A 25,215-nucleotide genomic window follows, 5' to 3' on the forward strand; every position below is an offset into this window, starting at 1 on the left:
AACATCATTTTGGCCTGTAGAAAACACTTGCAGGATAAGCATAATTCTATCTCTGGGTCTTACCCTGGATCCTCTGTATTTTTTTTTTGATGCGTTAATACTTGAGATTTCTTCCTTCTCTCTATCCTTCCTTCCCTCCATTCCTCCATCTCTTCCTTCCTTCCTTCCTTCCTTCTTTCCTTCTTTCCTTCCTTCCTTCCTTCCTTCCTTCCTTCCTTCCTTCCTTCCTTCCTTCCTTCCTTCCTTCCTTCCTTCCTTCCTTCCTTCCTTCCTTCCTTCCTTCCTTCCTTCCTTCCTTCCTTCCTTCCTTCCTTCCTTCCTTCCTTCCTTCCTTCCTTCTTTCCTATGTTTAATACAACACTAAAAGTCTATTAGGTAAAAGTTATTACAAAATACATGTAGAAAAACAGATTAGCAAGATTAACTAAAGGAGCTATGAAAAAACAATTGGTGAACTTCCCTGGCAGATTTTTTTTAAATAATAATTTTATTTTCAACTTAACAAACACAAAATAAAATAGTCATTTCTATATAGATGGTATAATAGAAAAAGAGGATTATACATGAAGTTACAGGTCTCCAGTGTGTACAGCTTGCTTCTTCTAAGTATATACTAAATTCAACCTCTAGACTTCAAAGTTTTCATGTTTGTCAAAGCTTTTTTTGGCATTCCTTTTATTCTCTTCACTGAATGGACGGGTAGTGTTTCAACAGGTAAAGATAAAGTACAACATTCTGAAAATAGTGAATGATGTGACAAAGGCTAAGGTGGAAAGTGTGGAGGATGTCTACAGAAGAGTAAGTAGTGACTAGACTGGAATATGAGAAGGAAAAGAAATGTTATGAGACTAAGGGGCAAAGTATAGTTGAAGATAGAGGGCCTTTAATGACAAGCAAAGAAATTTAAAATAATTAGTAAACAATGGGGAGTCCTGGAAAGTTTTTTGAGCTGGGAAGTGACATCAAACTGCAATAAGGAAATTAATTTAACAGTGGTAATTGGATCACAAAAATATAGTTTAAGAATCCAAAAAAGAGGCTATTGCAATAGTCCTAGAAGTGATTACAGACTTTCTTAGTGGTGATGAGAGTATCATAGATAACTAATATATTAAGGTGTGTAGCAAGGGAATTGTGCAAGGTTGACTGACAGCCTTCAAACCAAGATTCTACAGAGCTGTCTGGGTCAGCATTCTAAGACAGGTGGGCAACTGGCAACTGTCTCTCTCAAGCTGGGTGGCAGACAGACTGTGTGTCAAAGTGTCTCCCTGAAGAAACCAACTGTGGAGCTGCCAAGGACTTGGGTTATCTTTTCAAAGGTTGAGTCAGTGTTCCCTTACACACTGGTGGACTGTGTGAATGGGTGTGAACCTCCTCCCTTCCTGGACCTTGTGAGGACCCTACATCTTGATTCTGCAGTTTGACCCAACCAAGGATCTAGGAGTTGTAAGAATCTGGCCCTATGGACATTACTAATCCCTTGTATCTTTTATTAGTTTATTTAGTTAGGTTACGGTTTATTTAGAATTTAGAATTTAGAAAATATCTGGGTGAGTTGCTAGTAGTAAGTAATCTACTGTTTCCCTTTCATTCCCTTATCCCTTTAGATAATAAACCTGTTTCATATAATTGGTTAGTGTGATCCCTTCCTTAAAACCTGTGTGTTACAGGTGGGATGACAGTGAAGATGGCATTACTATTAACAGATAGGAAGTTAAGAGGAAAAAAAATTTTGGGGAAAAGATGACATGCTCAGTTTTGAACATGTAAACACTGAAGTGCTGGGAGAAAATTTCAAATGAAGATAAATAAATATAGAATTGGAAACTCAGGTATGGAGTTTAGAAAAGAGATAAGGGTTTGACTTTGTATCATAGAATTTGAAAGTTGGATATGGGTTTTGTTAAAAACCTTTACAGATGATAATCTACTATATAGATGGCATTTCTACTGAGATAATGTATTCCTGCCTCACCTTTGCTTCTACTAGTTCTCTTCAAAAGTCAATTCAAGCACCACCTCCCTAAGAAGCCTTTGTTGATCCTTTAGTTCCCATTGCCTTTATCTATAAAATAAATTTAAATTTCTTTTTTATTTTGTATATGCTTATGCTTCTTTTGTTGTATATATTTATGTATCTTCTCTTTGGGGGGAGGGCCTATTTAATTTTTATCTTTAATCCCCCCCAAACTAGAACAGCATCTAATGTATAATGGGTCCTTAAAAAAACTATCTGTTTTCAGACAATTCTAATTATTAGAAAGTTTATCTTTGCATGAAGCTTAAATCTGACTTTCTGAAACTTCTAGTTCCTGATTTTTACTTTTGGCTCCAAATTTGGTCGTTTAAGTATTAGCAGATAGCTCTCCTTCCCTGTCCCACTTTTGGCTCTTAATCTATGACTCAGATGGATCAATATTAAACCAGAAGGTTTCTAGTTGGTTCCAAGGGTTCTGTCTTTGGTCTAGTTCCAATTCCTTGGGTGAACACAAAAGTACACTTAACAAATTTACTGAAGCCATAAAACATAGAGGAGGATATACAAGTTGACAGACATTATCCAAAAAGATCTTGATAGGCTAAAACAATGAGCCAAATCTAATAAAATGAAATAGAGTAGCAATAAGTATAAAGTACTATACATAGGTTAAATATCTTAAGAGCACCAATACAAAGATAATAGTTAATATGAAGGAAATAGAATGGTTTTAGTGGACACAGAAGCCAAAATAGCTTGCTCATTCTTAGGTTGTAATGATTTTAAAGAAATGGCAGTTCCACTGTACTCTGGGTTGGCCAAGGATCATATGGAATGGTGAATTTCTTTCTGGGCACTAGCTTAGAGGACTGACATTGACAAACTGGAATTGTTCCAAAGGAGGGCAGCCAGGAGAATTCATGCCAAAGGAGAATCTCCAGGTGGGTAGAGGAGTAGGAGCAGTATTGAGGCACAGAGAAGTAATTGCCTCACTCACTACAAGGAAAGAGAGAGAACTAGTTGCCCCCAGGGGAGCCTGTTTATACATTTAGTTCCAGGTAAGCAACCAATCAAAGAAGAATTTTCTTTACCACATGGTAATGAAACAGGAAATAATCATAGGTAATTCATCCATATGGAAGATTGCATTGGGCTAAGGACACTGTACATGCTATTTTAGCTAGGCTGTCCTTGGCCAATGTCCCAATATGGAAGATAGCACAGAGTATTTAGATTGTAAGTTTTTGCAGAAACAAAATCAATGTTGTTAAAGTTAGAGGGAAAGAGTTACCTGGGAATAATTATCATAGAAAGCTTTGATAAAGATCTAAAGTTCAAGATACAAGGAACTGATTCAAATATATAAGAATAACCACCATTCTTCAAGAGAGTCACTGGAAGAGAGTTGCGAAGACAAGCTTGCTGTCCCACTGGTCTAGCCATTCTAGAAAGCAATTTTGAAGTCTGCCCCCAAAGTCAATAAACTACATATAACCTCTGACCCAGCAATATCACGAAGTTCTCTATCCCTCAAAGAGACTAAGGAATGAGGGAAAACATCAATATGTATGCAAATAGGCAGAACAGATCTTTCTCTGGAGACAAAGACCTAGAAGCTAAGAAAGTCAACATCAGTTAGGGAATGATTGAACAAATTATAGTTAGGTCAGAAGAGTGTAATGCAATATTATTGCACTGAGGAAATGAAGATGTGGTTTCATAGAAATCTGCAGCTTGTATCATAATGCTGAATGAAGTGAAGAGAACTAAGAGAACAATCTATATAGTAACAACATTATAAAGAACAAGTCTGAAAAACTTGAGAATTCTGCTCAATAAGCACCGGTAAAACCTCTATCAGACTACTTAACACCTGAATGATGTTGGAAGAGAATCTGATACACAAAATGTCAGAAAACAATTGAAAAAATATAAAAAGTTGAATTTTTAAAAATTAAATAAGTTGTTCATTGAAAAGGCCAACTATAACTCTAGAGGTCTGATAACATAGCATGGTACTCACATCTAACAGAATAGTGATAGGCACAAAGTGCACAATGAGACACTTATTTTTGATTATGACATATGCTTGGAATTTTTTTCCTTGATTGTATTTTTTGTATAAGGATTGTGTTGTTCAACCCTTCTTTTTACTAGGGTGGGGAAGAGGGAAGCTGGTAATAGCATTGCCAAAAAAAAAAGAAAGAAAAGAGGTCACTGAAATTTTTTTTTAAATTCAGAGAAAAGAATAAAAAATTTCAGAGAGAAACACAGATAAACATTAAAGCTATGAAAGTAATGTTGAATTTATTATATACTTTATTTTAAAAGCAAGCCATATGAAATGGAAATTCATGATTATATATATAATACTATGTTTATACATAATTATATATAATAACATTTTCTGTTCTACTTTGTATAGGGAAATCTCTGTTGTTGTTTTTATGAAATTGAATTCAGAAAATAATACAAAACATAGCTATTTGTGTCAAAGACTTTTTCTAGTTAACTCTTTCCCCTCTGATTTAAATTTAATTGCTTTTACTTATATACATCCTTTTCAATTTTATGTAATTAAAATTATTTTTATCTCTAGTCTTTAGCTCAGTGCTTTGCACATAGTAAACACAATATTTTTTCATTTATTTATTCACAAAACAAAACAATTTTAGAGTTTGAAGAGACTTCAGGAGTCATCTGGTCTAACTCATGCTTAAATGAATCTCAATACAAACCTACGAAGTGTTCTTCCAGACTTTACTGGAAGAAATACAGTAAGAGAAAACCTACTATTTCTCAAGATCGTCTGTTTCAGTCTATTGAGAAAGCTCTAATTATAAGAATTCTTTTCCTTGTATTAAACCTTATTTACCTTTGTAACTTCTACTTATTCCTTTGAATTTTGCCTTCTGGTACCAAACAGAGCAAATCTGGTCTTTCTTAACATATATCAGCCTTTCAAGTCTTCTCTTCTCCAGGCTTAACTTCTCAGTTCTTTCAACTGATCTTCATAAGGCATAAAATTGAGAGCCCTAAGAGCTTGCCCAGGCACTCTTCTTTGGATGAACTCCATCATATTAGTGTTCTCTTAAAACATAGTGCCAACTTCTGGGATCAGAGCCAAGATGGCAGAGTAGAGAAAGCTCTCAGCTGAGCTCTCCCAACATTCACCTTCAAACAACATTAAAATAATAATTCAAATCAAATTCTGGAGGGACAGAGCCAATAAAAGGTCAGAGTGAGACAATATAGGAGGTTGAAAAGAGAGATCTATGTTATCAAGGAGTAAGCTGGCCTAGAGCCCATGTGGATGAAACACCAATGGTGGAGTAGGTAGTGGCAACAAAAGCAACAGCAGCTTCAGAAGCTCTCAAACCAGAGATGGCAAAGAGATCTAGCAATTGGTCAGAAAGATATTCTAGGGGACCACTATGCTAAAGCAGGATTAGATGTTGTTTTGCAACCCCTTTGCTTATAGCCATTTCAGAATCATAGCTCAAGGGTGGAGAGAAGTAATTTTGGTCAAGAGGAAATGGAATTCCTGAGGGATAGTATCATTTATGGTCCCAAGACCAGGGACACCAAGGAACAAAGAACGTATTGCTTCTGATCACAAAGGAGGAACGTATCTGTTGAAACCCCAAGGCATAAGTTTCCCTTCCTGGATAAGGACAAGAGTGTAGACCAAAAGTACAGTCACTACTCCTCTTCCCAGATCACACCACCTTGGAAGGACTAAAAACTTTTAAACCCACAGAACATACTCTGAAAACAGTGGTACAAAAATGCTCCAAACCTGAGAATAGAAGAGAGAAAATGGGGAAATGAGCAATCAATTAAAAAAAGGACCTGACCTTAAAAATCTACTATGGTAACAGGGAAGATAGATCAAGACATAAACTTAGAAGAAGACTGTTATATCAAAATGTTTTTTTTTCCTTTATAAGTTTTTACTATAAGTAGAAACTCAAAAAAAGTGTGAAATAGACACAAAAACAACAAGAATTCCTGGAGGAGCTAAAAATGATTTTCAAAATCAAATGAGTGGTATTATAAAAATTAAATAATAAAATGCAATAAAAAACTATAAAGTCGAATTAATAGCTCGGTAAAAGGGGCACAATAATCCTGAAGAAAATAATAACTTTCAAAATACAATTAGCTAATTGGGAAAAAAAAGGGGTATGAAATTCACTGGTGAAAATAGCTTCTTAAAAAGAACTTGAAAACTGGGGAAAAGGTACATTAGCTCTCCAGATCTCTTGAAAGAGATCCCCAAATGAAAACTCATAGGAATATTATAGTCAAATGCCAGACCTCCCAAATCAAAAAAGAAAATATTTCAAACAACAAGAGAGAAACCATTCAAATAACATAGGCTCACAGTATTTTAGATTTAGCAGCTACTGATTAGTGGATCAGATTAGATACACAATATACAGGGGTAAATGATCTTAGCAACCTAGTGGTTGGTAAACCCAAAGAACTCAGCTTTTGAAATAAGAACTCACTCTTTAATAAAAACAGCTGGGAAAATTGGAAAACAGTATGGCAGAAGCTATGTCAGATTGATTCAAAGAATAATTGTGATTATATTAAAAAGCTTTTGTACAAACTGTAATGGAAGAAAGGCGGCTTGTTGGATTTTAGGCACCTCAACCTAACTGTGGAGAAGAGAAACCCTTAAACCATCTTTGGAGGTATTCTGTTTGACTGGGAAACATTGAGAAAAGGATCTGATCACACCTGCTGTGTTTTCCAGAAAGGTTTTATCTAAAAATCCTGTCAGATTGGCTTTGAGGTTTTACCTCAGGGGTCAGACCCCCTCAGGTGGACTCAGCCATTTCAGAGCAACCAAAATGGGTTTTGGAGCAGCATTTGAACTAAATCTAACCAACTACTGAGGGTAATAAATAAGTACCTTGGTCAGCTTTTAGGGAACACCTAGACAGAAACAGGGAGCTGGTAAATTAGCCAGAAGACTCAAAGGCTCCCTCTTACAAGGGACATAGAGGGTTGTTGGGTGAATAGCTAGATTCCTTAGAATTAGGGACCCCTTGTTCTGATCCTTAGTTTGTACCCCCTCTTAAAAAATAAGAGATACTGATTTTATATATCATTTGTCTCCAAGGCATTTGTGCAACTGGTCCCATGAGAGAAAGTGATTCTGCTTCACTCTTACTAACCAGAGGTTAGAATACCTAGAGATCATGGCTGGGTATTCAGGGAGATCTTTGAGTGGAAACTACTCTATCCACTTTGGGTCTCCCCACTTTATATCTTTTAAAAAAAACTAATTTAACTAAGATTAAGAAGGGAAACAACAAACTTGGAAAAAATTATAACAAACATCTGATAAAGATCTAATTCCTCAAATTTATAAAGAACTAAGGCAAAGTTATAAGAATACAAGCCATTCTCCAATTGACATTGTCAAAAAACAAGCAGATGAAGAAATCAAAGCTATCAATAATCATATGAAAACATATTCTAAGTCACTCTTCATTAGAAAAATGCAAATTAAAACAACTCTGATCAAATTGGCCAATATGGCAGTAAAGGAAAGTGGAAAATGTTGGAGGGGATGTGGCAACATTGGGACACTAATGAGTTGTTGGCGGATTTGTGAACTGATCCAACCATTCTGGAAGGCAATTTGGAATTATACCCAAAAGGCTATAAAACTATGTGTACCTTTTGATCTGGTAATACCACTACTGGGTCTATATACCAAGGAGATAATAAAAAAGGAAAAAGGACCTACTTGTACAAAAATATTTATATCTGCTCTTTTTGTGTTGGCAGAGAATTGGAAATTATGGGGAGGTCCATCAATTGAAGAATGGCTGAACAAACTGTGGTAAATCTTGGTAATGGAATACTATTGTGTTATAAGTAATGATAAACTAGATGATTTCAGACAAAGCTGGAAAGATATGTGGGAAGTGATGTGATTTTTAAATCTCTATCTTGCTTGGTTTAGCACCCAAAATTGTGCACACCCACACTACCTGGGCATGTGCTAGTCAATGGCAAATCAGAAATAACTAACTGCCCTCCTGGGCTATCCTAAGCCAAGCTTGAGCCACCATTGGCACTTGTGAGGCACAGGAAGTGAGGTAGAGAACAGCCTCGGGAGTTCGCTCACTTCCTATGGAAAGGGCTAGGCGCTGGTTCATTCTAGGAGTTCGAGCAGGGAGGAGGCCTGCAGACAACTTTCCTTCAGATTGGTCATGTGAGTCAAGGACTGATTTCCTTCTCTACCTTGGCTTTCCAGGACTGAACCCCCTCTGACTCTGCCAGAAGGTTGAGTTAACCTTTTTCCTTTTCTCCTTCTTTCCTTCTCTCCCTCTCCTTCTTTCTTACTCCCATTGTAATTAAACCACAATAAAACTTCATACTGACTTGAGTGTTCATTTAGGAATTTCATAAGTGAATTCCTTGGTGACCTTAAATTAATATTATATCAATCTTTAAAAGTGATTTTAATTATCACATTGATGAAGAGTAAAATGAACAGAACTGGGAGAACATTGTACTGTGATGATTAAAATAGTGGAAGACATAAATTGTGGCAGATAAAAGAGTGGTTGGCTTAAATTATGACTGCAGAAAATATGGTTTCAAGACAGTGTCTTGTTTTAAATCAAATATAAGGTGGTCGCCAGGGAAAAATTCCCAATTATTAAATATGCCCATGTCAGATGGGTTTTATAGAGATTTTAATTAATACAAATGAGGAATTAAAGAAAGGGAGAGAGAGAAAAAAAAGGAAATAATGAGAAAAAGATAGGTTGGCCCAGGCCCAAGCCCTAAGAGAAAGATCAGTCAGTCTTTTATCCACTCACCACAAGATTTGTCCAATGGTTCCCATACTGGGAGTCGAACCCAGGTCGCTTGGGTGAAAACCAGGGATCCTAACGGATATGGTTGATTGAACTGAACTTTGATTGAACATTTATTGTAAATGTAGACTTTTATGCCAAAAGGGATTGCCCCTAATTTGGCTTTCTGTCAATGCGCCTAGCAAAACATTGGTTTTGCTTTCTTTCTTTCTATTCCTCCCTCACTACTCTAATTTCCTCATAGAAAATTGAATATTGTATATATCTGTAGTTAGAAGTGCATTTAGGACCACAAGATGATTATGTTAAATGATCATTGGGGAGACTAGTCTCCCCAATGATCATCAGAGAGGATTGTGAATCTTAAAAATTCTCAGACCCTACTTCATAAGATTTGGTTAAGGCCATTCCCCATTTTAAACAATGAAGGGACTTAGATCAGGAATGTGAGACCTCTACTCCACCCCTACTTCCCCTACTAAGCCTGCTTTAGGGGAAGAAACTCCTTGCTGAACAATGAAAAATATCTAAACTCATACTTATAGTAAGGCAAAAGTTCTTAAGCTGTGCCTATTTTTAGATCTAATTGTGACAAGGAAGAAAGGTATTAGAGATAGAGAGAGAGAGGGAGAGAGAAAGGGGAGAGAAGGGAATAGGGCTTAAATACCCCTTCTGTTTAGGCTGGGCCAAAAGTCCCAAGCCCTTAGATAGCTGGGGCAAAGAAAGGAGATCAGTCCCTATCACTCACGTGACCAAAATGGAGAAACAGTCTCAGGGGCCTCCACCTCCAGCTTCCTTCAAAGCCAACTCTCAAAGCACCACCTCCCAGACCAAAAACCTCTCCAACTCCTCTATCCTTAAGGAAACCATCCAAGTTCCCTCCCCTCAGTTCTCACATCTACCAATCACTGTCCATGTCTTCCCTATGCCAATGGTGGCTCTAGCTTAACCCAGGACCGCCCAGAGGTCTGTGGCTTTGCACATGTCTGTTGAAGGTCATATTCTCAATAATTAAATATTGATCCTTTGCTGCAGCCCTTCCTAAATCCTGTTAGGACTGAGTGGGGTGGAAATTGTATTTTCCAAGACCTGGTTCTGTCATTCCAAGTATCTCTATTGTATCAATTCTAAAATCAATCATGACTCAAAGAACTTCCTGTTCTATGCTTAAGCATAGGTCAAAGCCCTTTCCATTGTTCAGCAAAAGGTTTCTGTCCTAAAGTAATCTTAAGAAGGGAGGAGGAGGAACCTCCCATGCCAATGGGGTTCACATTCCAATAGAGTTCCCACTATCAATAGGAAATTTTTCAAGTATGAAATTTCCCAATGGTGAAATTTCCAACATTTATAAGTCTAAGAAATTTTAAGGTTTACATAATACAAAAGGGTGCTAAAAAGACTGATATATATATTAATTTAAGGTCGCCAAGGAATTAAGCTATGTAATTCCTAAATGAAAACTCAAGTCAGCAGTCAACCTTTTATGGAGTTTTAATTACAATAGGAGGAAGTAATTAGAGATAGAGAGAGAGAAAAGGGAGAGAAGGGAATAGGGCTTAAATACCCCTTCTGTTTAGGCTGGGCCAAAAGGCCCAAGCCCTTAGATAGCTGGGGCAAAGAAAAGAGATCAGTCCCTATTACTCACGTGACCAAAATGGAGAAACAGTCTCAGAGGCCCCCACCTTCAGCTTCCTTCAGAGCAAGCTTCTCAGAGCACACACCAACCACACCGACCAACTTCCCAACCACTCCCGAGTCTTCAGACCCCCCTATCCTTAAGGAAACCATCCAAGTTCCCTCCCCTCAGTCCTCACATCTACCAATCACCTGTCCATCAATTTCCCTGTGCCAATGGTGGCTCTAGCTTAACCCAGGACCGCCCAGAGGTCTTCTGGCTTTGCACATGTCTGTTGAAGGTCATATTTTCAAATAATTAAATCTTTGATCCTTTGCTACAGCCCTTTCTAAATCCTGTTAACCTGAGTAGGGTAGAGATTGGAATAATTAAATTTTGATCTAGGCTGTAGCCCTTACTCAATCCTGTTAGGACAAAATAGGGTGGAGATTGATTCCAAGTATCTCCATTGTATCAATTCTAAAATCAATCATGACTCAAAGAAATTCCTGTTCTATGCTTAAGCATAGGTCAAAGTCCTTTCCATTGTTCAGCAAAAGGTTTCTGTCCTAAAGTAATCTTAAGAAGGGAAGAGAAGGAACCTCCCATGCCAATGGGGTTCACATTCCAATAGTCAAGACCCACTATCAATAGGAAATTTTTCAAGTATGAAATTTCCCAATGGTGAAATTTCCAACATTTATAAGTCTAAGAAATTTTGAGGTTTACAAAAGGTCAGGCAACTTGTGAATTTACAAGGAGCAAAGAGATGAGAAACTTACTCAGAGGTTTTTCAGGTGTGAACTTAATCAAAAGTTCAAGCCTTCTTAGGTGTGAATTAAGAATGGTCAGTCCTTTGGAAAACATCTACTGTGATTGGTAGATGTGAGAACTTAGGGGAGGTGACATAGGAGAAAATTCCCTTTAAAAGGAGAGGAGAAACTGAGAGCAGGAACTCTCACTGGAACTCCCTCTGAGGAGACTCTGAGTCTCAGGAGTCTCTCTCAAAGAACTCTCTCTAGAGAAGGCAGCTGGCCAAAGCTGAACTGGTGTCTCTCTGAACACTAGAATCTTTGCTTGGACAAATCTTGTGGTGAGTAGATAAAAGACTGACTGATCTTTCTCTTAGGGCTTGGGCCAGGGTTGGCCAGGGCTGGCCTGGGCTGGCCTATCTTTTTCTCATTATTTTCTCTCTCTCTCTCCCTTTCTTTAATTCCTCATTTGTATTAATTAAAATTTCTATAAAACCCAGCTGTCTTGGGTATATTTAATAATTGGGAATTTTTCCCTAGCGACCACCTTATATTTGATTTAAAACAAGACACTGTCTTGAAACCATATTTTCTGCGGTCATAATTTAAGTCAACCACTCTTTTATCTGCCACAATTTATGTCTTCCACTATTTTAATCATCACAGTACATAGCAAAAGCAATATTGGATGATCATTATCTTTAAAAACTTGACTACTCTCAGCAATGCAATAATTTTGGATAATCCTGAAAGACTTATGAAGGGGAATGCTATCCACCTCCAGAGAAAGAACTGGTGGAGTCATCTTTCACTTCAGTATATTTATGATTTGGAGGGGAGGGGGGTTGGTTATGTATGAGTTTGCTTTTATACCAATGAAATGAAAACGTAAATGAAATAACTGTAGACAACGGAAAGAATATTTAGCAGTCACTGCAATAAAGGAACAGAGGGCATAACATTTGATATTCTAGAAAGCAAAAGAGCTGGGATTATAACCAAGAATAACCTATTAACAAAGCTAAGTATAACCCTTAAAGGGACAAAATGGATATTAATTAAATAGAGAACCTTAAAAGCATTCCTAATGAAGAGATCAGAGCTGAATAGAAAATTTGACTGAAATACAAGACTCAGAAGAAGCATTAAAAAAAGCTATGAAGGAGAAATAAGGGACTCAAGGTTAAACTGTTTGTCTTTCTATATGAGAAGATAATACATGTACCTTTTTAAGAACTGTATCACTATTAGGGAAGTTAGAAAGATTCTATATAGAAAGAAAGTACATGAGTGAGTTGATTATGGTGGGATGATGTAAAAAAAAATGGATAGGTGAGAAAGAAAGATGCCCAAGGAGAAGGTGGAAAGGAAAGAAAGAGTGGGGAAAAGGTTCTCACATAAAAGAAGCATGCAAGAAAGAGTTTTTACAGTGGTAGGGAAAATGGTTGGTAAGCTGGGCAGGTAAACTTGAATATCACATCTAAACTGGTTCAAATAGAGAAAAATATATCTTATATACTTAACTGTGAAAGACTTAGCTACTCTGATCAAGGCAACAACGCAAGAAAATTCTAAAGGACCCATAATGAAAAATGTTATCTATTTCCAAATAGAGGACTGATGAACTCTGAATACACAATTAAGCACACGTTTTTAAATATATATTTTCATTGTTTTATTTGGTTTATGTTTTCTTGGAGTGGAAATACATTGCATAACTTTACAATACAAAATTGCTTCCCTTTTCAAAGACAGGACAGGCAGGGGGAGTGAGAGAATTTGGAATACAAAAATTTTAAAATGCTTGTTAAAAATTTATTTTACTTGAAATCGGAAGCTACTTAACAAAATTAATAAAAAAAATGTAAACTCATGATGCTTAGAATTGAAGACAATACTTCAAATATAGTCTGACCAGGATAGGGCACAATGGGAATATGGCCTTCTTAATCCTGGAAACTTTTAATGTAAAGGGATGCAAATATATTATAGTGATTAAGTGCAATTATTCCTTCCATGTCACAACTTTCCACAACATGGTTTTGCTTTAATGTTGGTTGACATAAGAAATTAAAAGAGAAATTTGGGGGTGTTTTGCTGAAGCCACAGACAACATGCAAAGGCCAGCAGTTGATACAAAAAAAGGTTTAGAAACTCAGAAATGCATATTTAACCCAAAATTTACAATAAGGTACTATATATACCACATAAAAGAAAAAAGGAAAGAAACAATTTAAACCTTCTATAGTATGAAAGGAGGGTCAACAAATTTTGTGAATTTTCCATATTGGGAGGGCACCATATCCCAAAACCACTATGATGTGGAAGGGATAACTGTACTCAGCTGCCTAACATGCCTCCCCTTTGGACATTATGTCCTTTGGACATTATGTGGCTACCAATAGAGAATCTGGACCATACGTTGATTATCCTTTGCTTTTTATTTTTAAAAAATAAGTATTTTTAAAATTAAAAGGCATTTGTTTTCTATTTTTTGTGTTTCCCAAATGTTAGCTGCTACTTCTCCCCCACTCTATCTGAAAAGGAGCAATGAAAATGGAAGAAAAAACCCCAAAGACTCTTGTAACAAATTTGCATAGTTAAAAAAAAGACAAAATCCCATAGTAATCAAATATATATGTATATATATATCTTTCTATACATTTATTCTATCACCTCTCTAAGAAGTGAATTGCATTATTCATCAATGATTTCTAGAATAATAATTGATTCCTGCATTGATCATTATTTATAAGTGTTTTAAAGTTGCATGTTTCTTCAGTCATTATTGAATCAATTATTTTCCTCGTTTTGTTTACTTAATTTTTCATTAGTTTGTAAGTCTTTCCATATTTCTGTGAAAGTCTTCTATATTGATTCTTATCAGGTGTTCTAATATATCCTATTTGGCCATTTCCCAAAACACAGGAATTCCTTTAGTTCCAGTTTGTTTCCTTTCACAAAAAAAAAAAATCTGCTATAAATAATTTTGTACACATTGGATTTTTTCCTCTTTCTTTGATTATGTTGGTATACAAGTCTAGTAGTGGTATAGCTAGGTCAAACACAGTTTAGTTACTTTGGGAATATAATTTCAAATTGCTTTCTAGAATTTCTATATACTCTACAACACTTGTAATTTTATTTATTTTTTGCCACCTTTTTAATTAAATGGATATTAGGTGGAAACGGAGTTATTTTGACCAGTTTAACACTTTTTCTGGTCATATCTGACAGCATACTTTATACAGATTTTCCTGGGTAATTCTTCATTTGTAATGTACTGTATACAATATGTTCACTCTTCCCATATATCTCTCCATTGCTTTCTGGATGAGTTTTAGCTTCAATTGTTCATAGATTGTAGTTTTCTTTAACTGTAGGCATGAAATATTATCAAAAGAATTTTTATATTCAAACAATGACCCTTTATGTCTGGGAGAAATTTAGGATCATTAAAAAAGCACAGTATAATTCCCCCAAAGCAATCCAGAATCTTCTAGTACTGTTTAGGTCATAGTCTATTTGTGTCTGACCATAGTAGATGTACTAATGGATGAGCATCCAAACGCTTATGGTATCCACATGCCAACTGGCATTTTTTTTTCAAATGTATTTCTTGTAGTCAATAAATACTTAAGTGTCTACTATGTATCAGGCACTATGCTAAGCACTGGGGAACCAAAGAAAGGCAAAAGATATTCTCTGTTCTCAATGAATTCACAGTCTAAAAGGGGATTTAGCATACAGATAACTACTAACAAATGTAGAAGAGAGAAGAAAAAATTGCCAGAAAGAAAACAACAGAATTCAGAGGGTTAGAGACAAGTTTCTTGGAGATGGGGTTTTAACTGTACCTTGAAGGAAGCCAGGAGAGGAAAGAAGTAAGAGGAGAACAACAATTAATGCCTGAGGAATAGCCAGTGAAAATTCTCAAAGTCAAGAGATGGGATGTCTGTTTGAGGAACAACAATGAAGTGAGGGTCCCTGGATCAAAGAGTACTTGAGGGATGGCAGGCAGTGAGATATGAGTAGACTGGAACAGGGCTTGGAATGCCAAAGAGAATTTTCTATTTGATCTTGGAGGTGACAGACAGCCTTTAGAGTTTACTGAGTAGGAGGATTGGCATGGTTAGAGCAGTGCTTTGGGAAAAACTGTTACCTTGTTAGTTAAGTAGATGATGGAATGCAGTAAGGAAAGATTTGTGGTGGGGACAACTGGAAGGCACTGGAAAAAACCAGGCATGAGGAGAGGAAGGCTTGGAAGAGACATAGAGAGACAAATTAGGTAGATCTCCTTTAGGAGGCTCTCTTGTGTTTTGAGGCTGGCTGTCATGAGCTAAATGTCATTCGCAAACTGGATCATCTGAAAGACCTCAAGGACTTATAAAGAATCCCTATTTTATTTAGATTCATCATTGGACATGTAAACCTCAAAATTTCTCAGACTTATGAATGTTAGGGGTTTCCCCCATTGGGGAATCTTCTACTTAAAAAAAAAAAAATTCCCTAGCAGATAGTGAGAATTCTACTTAAGTGTGAAAACTCCTTGCCTTGGGAATATCCCTACTCCACCCTACTTAAGACTGCTTTAGGACAGAAAACTCCTTTAAGTTTAAGACCTCAACCATTTTAAATCTCACAGACATCTATTACGACAGGATCAAATTCCACTGGTGAGTATAAATCTCCCTGTTTTATACCTTGTTTGATCTTATTAATAAGAATAGATGTATATTATATATTATGTGCTTTCATGGCAAGAGTTTTTAAAGCATTCTTGCAAAAATAATTGTTTTTTTTGTTTTCAACTGCACTATACAAAAGACTGTCAGAACAATAATAGATCTTCATCAGAGAACATTTATCAAGCACCTAATTGTATATTACACACTTATGTTCTGAACAAAGAGAATTACAGTGATCATTAGTGAATAGATTTGTTTTTTGTTAATAAGAGAACAATAATACTAACTATGCTTTAGTTCACAAATAAACCCATAAGTGCAGATAAACATAATAGGTCTCCCTTCCATATCTTATGTGATGTGTAATACAGACTTGGATTTCACGTTAGTATCTTGCATCTAAAGCTATATTTCTTTTTATTCCAACATCAGAATATAGGGCCAGGAGAAAAGGAACAAGCATTTAGAAAGCTTCTGCTGTGTTCCAGGCACTGTACTAAGTACTTTACAAATGTCTCAATTGGGGGACAGCTGGGTAGCTCAGTGGATTGAGAGACAGGCCTAGAGACGGGAGGTCCTGGGTTCAAATGTGCCTCAGAAACTTCCCAGCTGTGTGACCCTGGGCAAGTCACTTAACCCCCATTGCCTAGCCTTTACTGCTCTTCTGCCTTCCAACATAGTAATGATGCTAAGGCATAAGGTAAGGGTTTAAAACAAAACAAAACAAAAACAAAAACAAATGTCTCAATTGATCTTCACAACAAATACTATTTGTTAATATTATTATTAATACTATTAATATTAAATTATATACTATTCTTAATACTATGAATATTGTATTATAATTATTAATAGAATCACTAATAATTTATACTGATATTATTATTCATTAAATACTATTAACATTTCCATTTTACAGTTGAGGAAATAGGCAATCAGCAGTTAAATGACTTGCCCAGGTTCATTCCTCTAGTAAGCATCTGAGTCTGGATATCAGCCCAGGACTTCCTGATGCTAGACCCATCACTGTGCACTATGCTATTCCCTAATAGAGTTGACTTTTTTCCCCCCTTCATCTGGGCTTTTGATTTTTCCATTTTTGAATCTCCTGGTGTGGAAAGTCATTCAACCAATGAAGATTGGCAACTCATCTAAGACTTATAGTCTTAGGAGTTGTCTGGGATGCTAAGACTAAATGATTTCCCCATCGTCATAGAATTAGTACGTATTAGAGAAGGATTTTTAACTCAAAGCTTCCTGGTTTAAAGCTATACCTTTATTTGCTAAATCATGCTGACATTTCAAAGTATATAGCCTTAGAATTCACATGCATATAGCATCCAACTCTGTGAAAATTAGTCAGTTCACTTTTTCTGGGATGTGTAATAATATTATAAAATGTAGTATTATAATGGAGAATGACTAGATACTTTGCCTTTTGTCCACAAAGTATCCCAGTTCTCCTTGAAGGAAAGTCCGAACCTTCCTTCACTGAGCTCAGAGCACAAACTTGTCTTGGAGAGTATTATGTATATAGAAAATATGTTTATTTGTATTATAAAGGTTAAATATAAGGATTAATAAAATAAGGATGCCTTAACAACCAAGGGAACTAGATTTCTACCCATTCCTCTTTTCATCACAAAATGAAATTCTTCTGGTCTTGGGAATTCACCCAAGCTATTCTATAAATCTTTTCAATAACTAAAATCCCCCCCAAAACACTATCTGACTAAACTGACTAAACTCATATATATATATATATGTATATATATAAATTCAAGTTACTTGGTCAAGGTCACACAGGTAGTATCTATAACCCAAGTTCCTTTTGACCCCAGAGCCATTGTTTTTTCCACTGTAGTTATTTTGGGGCATGGTGAATTTGGTGGAACTTGCAAATAAAAATGTCAAGTAGCAAGTTGGAGATTTAGTGCTGGAACTTGTGGCTGAGGAGACTTAACCTAAACTAAGAAAAAGTCTAAATGTCATAAATGAGCTCCCCAAGAGAAAATAGGCAAAACCCAGGAACAGACAGATTTAGAAGCATATTCAATGACACACTCAAAGAACAAATAATTTCAACACTATAAAACCTATTTGGAAAAAATAGGAAAAGAAAGAATCCTACAGAAGTTCTTCTATGCTAAAAATATAGTCTTGATATCCAATTTAAGGAAAGTGAAAAGAGAAACAGAAAATTATAAATATCTCTAATGAATATCAATGCAAAAATTACAACCAACTTAGTTTCATAATGGGAATTATGGGCTGGTTTGATATTAGGAAAACTATAAATATAGTTGACCATATAAATTTTTTAAAATCATGTTTTTTTAATAAAGAAAAAAGCTTTTGAGAAGTTAAAATACCAATTCTTGTTTAAAATTTTTTAGAAAGGATAGGAATGAACAGAATTTTCATCAACAGCCAGAATTTTCTAACTACCAACATTTCTAATAAGATTAGAATAAAGCAAGAATGTATATTATCACCATTACTATTCAAAATAGTGCTAGAAATGCTAGCTATAGTGATAAGAATAGGAAAATGTGCAAAGAGACAAGAAAAGTAGCATTTTTGCAGTGATATAATAATTTACTTGCAGAACCCTAGAGAGTCAACTAAAAATAATTGAAACAGTTAACAACTTCAGGAAAATTGTAGATATAAAATAAGGCCACATAAATCATCAGAATTTCTGTATATTACCAACAAAATCCAGCAGGAAGAGACAGATATTGCATTTTAAAATAACCAGAGAAATTCTAAAATACTTGAAAATCTACTTGCTAAGACAAACACAAGAATTATATGAATACTTATAAGGAGGATTTCATTTTTCTTTTTTTTTTCCTTAGGGGTTTGAGGATGTTGAAGGGAAAGGGAGGTGGGAAGCAGAGAAGTAGATTTTTGTTAGTGGAAGAAAATAAAAATTTTAATTTAAAAAGAAAGACATCAAATATTTAATTTTAAGTCAAAGCACCAGAATTCCAAATCACCCTGATATATGAAAATCGAAGAGTAAGAAACCAACAGGGAAATGAAGAAGGTCCAAAAGATTGGGGATATCCTAAGAGTACAGTAGACTTCATTTAATGGGACCAATATGGTCCAAGACCCTTGGTATACTTTGAAAATCATACAAACTTCATTATTTAATCATTATTTCTTATACAAACATACCTATGCATTTTACAACTTTTCTTAGGATTTTCAGAGCTGCTAGCATCATCACTACTCTTGTACTTTGGAACCATTATTAATAACTAAACAGCATCAAAGTGAAAACTCTGGACAAAGACTGACTTGGGAGCTAATGTTTGGGGCAAAATTATGTAATGACTCACACTAACTACTAACAGACTGAGGAATGAACATGATTGGGTGAATCACTGTGAGATTTTATGTCCCTTGGGAAAACAGCTCAGATTTAACCCATGATTAAAATTTTTTATTTTACATATTTTTCTGCCTTTTAAAAAATGGCCAGTTATATATACCTGAATTTGTATGTATTGAGTTCACCTAAAATGAGGTCCTACTGTAATGGCAAAAACAGAAGCGTGACAGAGACAAAAATGTACTCAGATCCTTTTCAGTTTCTCTTCTATTCTTTCAGGTCTTGCTCATCCATCTTTGGTTCTTTCCTCTCCTTCCTAGTTCATATCTATTCATTTATCAAGGATTATTTAATGGTAATTATATTGGTTTTGTAGTCTAAGGAACAGGGGTTCAAACCCCAGATGTCAGTTTATTATCTGCACGACGTAGGGCATCTCCCATCTATACTCTTTTGTCTTCCAATACCATCATCATCCTATCGCCCTAGTGCAGGTCTTCACCACCTCACAGCTGGATTGTAGTAATAGTCTGCTAGTTGATCTGCCTACCCAAAGTGGCTCCCCACTCCAGTCCATTCTCCACTCAGGTATCAGTGAGCTCTAGTGGCTTCCTATCCCCTTTGGAATGAAATACAACCTTCCTCTCTCACCTTCCCAGTCTTTTACCTTATACTTTCATACTCTTTGATCCAATGGCACTGGCTTCCATGCTGTTCCTCACACAGGGCACTCCATCCCCTGACTGTAGGCATTTTCCTTGACTCTTCTCTGTCTGAAATTTTCTTCCTCGTCTCCATCTCCTAACTTCCCTAGCTTCCTTCAAGCTCTCACTAAAATCTCACCTTCTACAAGAAGCCTTTCCCAAATCCTTTTAATTTGATTACCTTCCCTTGTTGATTTATTTCCTACTTAACCTGTACCTCACTTGTTTGTATGTTGTCTCCCCCTACTGAACTTCTGGAAGGCAAGGACTGCCTTTCACCTTTCATTGCTATGACTAGCGCACTGCCTGACAAATCGTACATATTTAATAAATATTTATTGGCTTATTATTTATTGATTTATGGTTCACGTGCTTCTTGTAAACTGCATTAAATCCATATTGTAAACAGTCATTCCATATGGTAAACAACATTAAATTCATATGAACAAATGCAGAAAGAATTCTAGTTTTACAAACGCCGGACCTACATTCAAATAATATCATTCTACCTAGGTTTCTTTTTTGCACTTGGATTTCTTCATGTGTAAAATGAAGAGTGGTTGCAATAGGTCCTTAGTGACCCGTACAACTTTAGATCTATCCTAAGAAAGGTGTGGCAGAGGTGGAATGAGCATAGGACCGAGAACCAGAGAAGCTTCAGTAATCCAATCTTTTTCATTTTATAGATGAGGAAACTGAGACCTGGTGAAATCACCAAGTGAGAGTAATGATGGAGAAAAGTTACAGAGAAATATGGAGTTGAAACAAAATTTATTATGCCTCAGTTGAACACAGAAAATCAAGGGGAAGAAGTATTTCAGGTATGGCAATTGCTACAGTAGTCTTAAAAGATATTAAAAAGGAAACTAATATTTTGCTTAAAGGTAAGCTACCAACGAAATGACTTCAAACTGTAACATAAGTACCTAATGGAATATCTTCTAAATGCTTTAAGGAAAACTTAAGTGAATTACAAAGAGAAACAGGGATAACAATGGAAGACCTCAATTTACTTCCATCAGCCCTGGATAAAGCTAACTAAAGAGAAAAAAATTAAGAAGCTGATTAAAATTTTACAAATATTAGATATGATCAACACCTGGTGACTATTGAATGGAAACAGAAAGAATGTGTATTTTTAGCATCCTTACATGACTAAATCATGTATTAGGTCATAAAACATTAGAAAAATGGAAAAAAAAGTAGAAATATTATAAACATCCTTTTCTGACCACAATGAAATACAATTATTTTAAAGAGCAGCTTTGAAAAAAGAATTAAAATCAACTGGTGGCTTTATAATTTAGTCAGAAGGAACTCATGGACCAAAGAACAAATCATAGAAATGGTATCATTAAATATGACGATGAGACAATATATAAAAATTTGATGGGGGCAGCAAGGTAGTTCAGTGAATTGAGAGCCAATATGCAGTATTAATTATGACAGAAGGGAAGGATTAAAAAAATTGGGGGGGATGTAAATAAAGCAGTCCTTATGGAAAATTGTACAATCTCAAATGTTTATATTAACATAAAAGGAAAAGAATAGATAAACAGGATGTGAATTCAATTAAAATCCTAAAAAATCCTAAAATCCTAAAAAAAAAAATCCTAAAATTTACTCAGATATGAATAAAATCACATTCTTTATCTTCTTCAATCCTTTCTCCATAATGCTGCCAGATGAATACTTTTTATTCACAGGTAAATAATAGGTGAGAACAGTATGTAATGTATAATCAAGGAACTTGAAATATGAAGAGTATTGCAGAACTGTTTGACAGAAAGATAGCCTGGTCACATGGCAAAAGAAAGGCATGTCGGACTTCCTGAATGTTTCACTGGTAACCTCAGCAAGTGTTGGAGAAATCTAGGAAGGCTTTCAGGATGCTGGGCTGACAACTTTGATGCATTTTTTGGAGGGATAGGAAAAAAAGTTACATAGGCTAAGGAGGTATGGATGGTTGAAATCTGGATTGTTGGGGAGAACTGAATAAATGAGATCACAGAGCCATTTGAATATTCATAAATCTGCTCATCTCATTCCCCCTCCCTTAAAAAAAAAATTAGAAAATCTCCTGCCTACCCAAATTCAAATTCTCTAATCTGCCATTCAAGGTCTTCTGTAATCTGGCTTCACTCTGCCATTCCAGAATTACCTATTATTCTGCACTTTTACCCTCTAATGACTATCGGTTATGCTCCAGGAGAACTGAACAGCTCTGCTCAGGGCTTTTCCTTTGCTCCAGTTGTCTTTCATGCTTAAAATGTCCTTTACAATCTTTCCCTGTCAAAGTCTGACTAGTCCATTTAAATTTATCAGTTCAAGTGCAACGTTTTCTTTGAAACTTCCCTGACTCACCATGCTATTTTGCTCCCTCAGATCTTATACCTTTCTTTGCCCTTCTCTGATACTTATAAGAAGTTATATTTACATAAATTTGTACAATTATTTGTTCAGGTATGGCAATTCCCTACAAGACTGTGAACTCTGAGAACAGGGACTAAATCATATAATTTTTTTTTGTTAATCTCCATCAGTGTAAAGAACAGTAAACCTAAAGATGTGTTGAATTGCCTTATGATTGCTGAAGTGCTAGAGAACTACAGATATATTAAACTTGGTTATCAGGAGATAAAATCTAGGGCAAAACCACTCATTTGATGGTGCTATGGAAATGAAAAAATGTTGAGTACTGTTATCTTTATCACACCTTGGTTCCATAAGGTATCATATAATTGTTTTTAGTCAATTTATTTATTTATTTATTTTAGTCAATTAATTTAGTCAAACAAGCCATTATGGCATTGCATAGACAAAAGATTTGAATCTTCCCACTTGCACTTCAGGTATTCTTAGCTGGAGCCTGGGAAATAGAAGTACATTGTTTTGTATTCCCATGTAGCTTACACATTTAAATATTATGAGAATTGATCCACTGTTTGTAAGTCTTCTAAAATGGTTGCTGGGTCTCACAGATACCCTGCCTTTGAGAGTGGGAAAGTGAAAGAATTGTACAGAGAAATTTGGCATCAGCAAACTTGGGGCTACTTTTTTCTGTACTGGATTAGTGATAGGGAGGTTGATAGTATGAAGGAAATGAATGTGAGGGGCTTTAGGAATTAATATAATCTCAAATCTTACTTAAAATAGAAGTTATTCATGTAGTACATCCCATTTAAGTGTTTCCAGAATACAAAACACTTGAAATTCATGATGAAACTACACTGAGACGGAAACTGTTTCGTTTTCTCATCTGGTCATCTGTTAAACTCTTTTCTCCATTAGAACAAATGTGCCCACAACATTGGAATAGTCAGATGAAAATGTAACTGGGAGTTGTTTAACAAAATGAAAATGTAATAGCACGTAAGTCATATTACTTTAAAATTAAGTCAGTATGTAACTTGCAGAGATCCTTTTGTATGGATGGGCTGACCCATTTCTGTTTGAGTTTGATATCACTGTTCCATATAACCTCTCACATACTGAAATTCATACCTTTCTAGCTGAGTATTCAAATGTTTTGTTAAGACTGCAAACTGTGCTTAGGCAAGAGTGAATAGAATAGAGAATGTAAACAAAGAATTCAATTAAAGCTAGAACGTAATAGCAAGGCTGACCTTTTGCAAACTATCTGAATAATTCACCCACGATAATAAATGATTGGCTAATATCATTGCTTTGACAAATGCTTCCATCTGAACATACTGTATTTCGAATATTCACAACAAACATAAGAGATACATTTTTAACATTGAGACATCTTGTCTAAAATTTTGAAGTAACTGGGTGAAAGAGATTGGCTATAACTTCTAGTCCCTGGTAACCTAAAATTGTGATTTAAATTATGCTGGTTTAAATACAATAATAATTAAACTAAATTGTTTCTCCTTGGAAAATAACATAATAATCATCAAATGCTAGTTATTAAAAACCTTCACTGACTTAATCCTGTACTACACGGTATGGCTACTTTTAAAAATGATAGTAACAAAAAAAAAATGATAGTAACATCATTTTAACCATTAACATATGAGATAAGCTTAACAAGGATATTTCTAAGCTTCAGTTATTTATTTGTATATATGTCTGATCATACCTGCTAGATTGAGAGCTGATCAGGATTTAAACAAATATCAATAAATTTTAAATCACTATCATTTCAAAAAAAGGATATTTGACTCATTACCTCTCTCAAAAATCTTTCAGAAACTAGCATAGGTGATATTTATTGAAGGAAATAAATTCTTATTGAATTATGTACAAAATTTGCATATACACCTTTGTGTATATTTCTCACAAAATGCTCTCCAAGTATAGGCATCTCATTTTAAAGTAGGAAGGAATTTCTGTAATATAAGAATTTTATTGTAGGATTTCAATTTTATGTACTATTTTTTTGTTTGTGTGTGTGTTTTCTCTCTATGAAATGTGCCTATGTGTATACCAAGCTTTAGGGGGACACTTGGAGATTTAATCCAACTTCATTATTCTGAAATTAAAATGAAATCCAGAAAATTAAATGACATCTTCTCAGATCCATGTATTTCTGTTGTGTGTGTGTGTGTGTGTGTGTGTATTATTGTTGGGCCTTCTAATACATTTTGAAAGTTAATTTGTGTTAGTATGAACACAAAATGTGATTGTGATATAGCTTTTCTTTTAAAACCCTTATTTTCTATCAGGATCAATTCCCAGACAGAAGAGTGGCAAAAGCTAGGTAATTTAGGTTAAGTGATTTGCCCAGGACCATTCGGCCAAGAAGTGTCTGAGGCTAAATTTGAATTCTAGTTCTCCCAACTTGAGGCCTGGTGCTCTATCCATTGTGCTACTATTAAATTACAGCATTCAGACCCTTCCTCTTTCTATAAATTCATCACCATCATTTGCATTTTTTTTGATTAAGGAAGTATCTGCAGATGTATGATAGCATGGCCAATTGTTTAACATGATGAACTTAAAGATTTTGAAGATTTTGGTAGTTTGGGTTTCTGCTTTACCATGTTAGAATCTCATTGCCTTGAAATCTTGATGTATATATGTTAGTATTTTATTTGTATTATATTTAATATTTTTAAAAAGACTATATTTGAATTCTATTGAGTTTGTTGGGGCATGGTACCATCTCTGTTTGCGAGAAAGGGCCAAACCAATGTTAAGTCCCATCCAGACTTATATTAAGTCTACACACCAATATTTTGAATATTTAGAAGACTAAAGAAACACTAGTGAAAAGATTATTTTGACATTACTAATCTACTTTCAGTAATTTTTTTTGTGC

The 25,215-nt window shown here is 35.3% G+C and overlaps 1 long non-coding RNA gene across 1 annotated transcript; it reads left to right on the plus strand.

Moving 5' to 3' along the window:
* The first annotated feature begins 702 nt into the window (after nucleotides 1–702).
* Nucleotides 703–23,919, plus strand: LOC103095563 (uncharacterized). Its single transcript, XR_008911251.1, has 3 exons — nucleotides 703–1,446; nucleotides 20,615–20,749; nucleotides 23,220–23,919. It is a non-coding gene; the product is annotated as an uncharacterized LOC103095563 (long non-coding RNA).
* The last annotated feature ends 1,296 nt before the right edge of the window (nucleotides 23,920–25,215 follow it).

This window comes from Monodelphis domestica, chromosome 4 (assembly GCF_027887165.1).
Source record: "Monodelphis domestica isolate mMonDom1 chromosome 4, mMonDom1.pri, whole genome shotgun sequence".
NCBI classification, from domain to species: Eukaryota; Metazoa; Chordata; class Mammalia; order Didelphimorphia; family Didelphidae; genus Monodelphis; species Monodelphis domestica.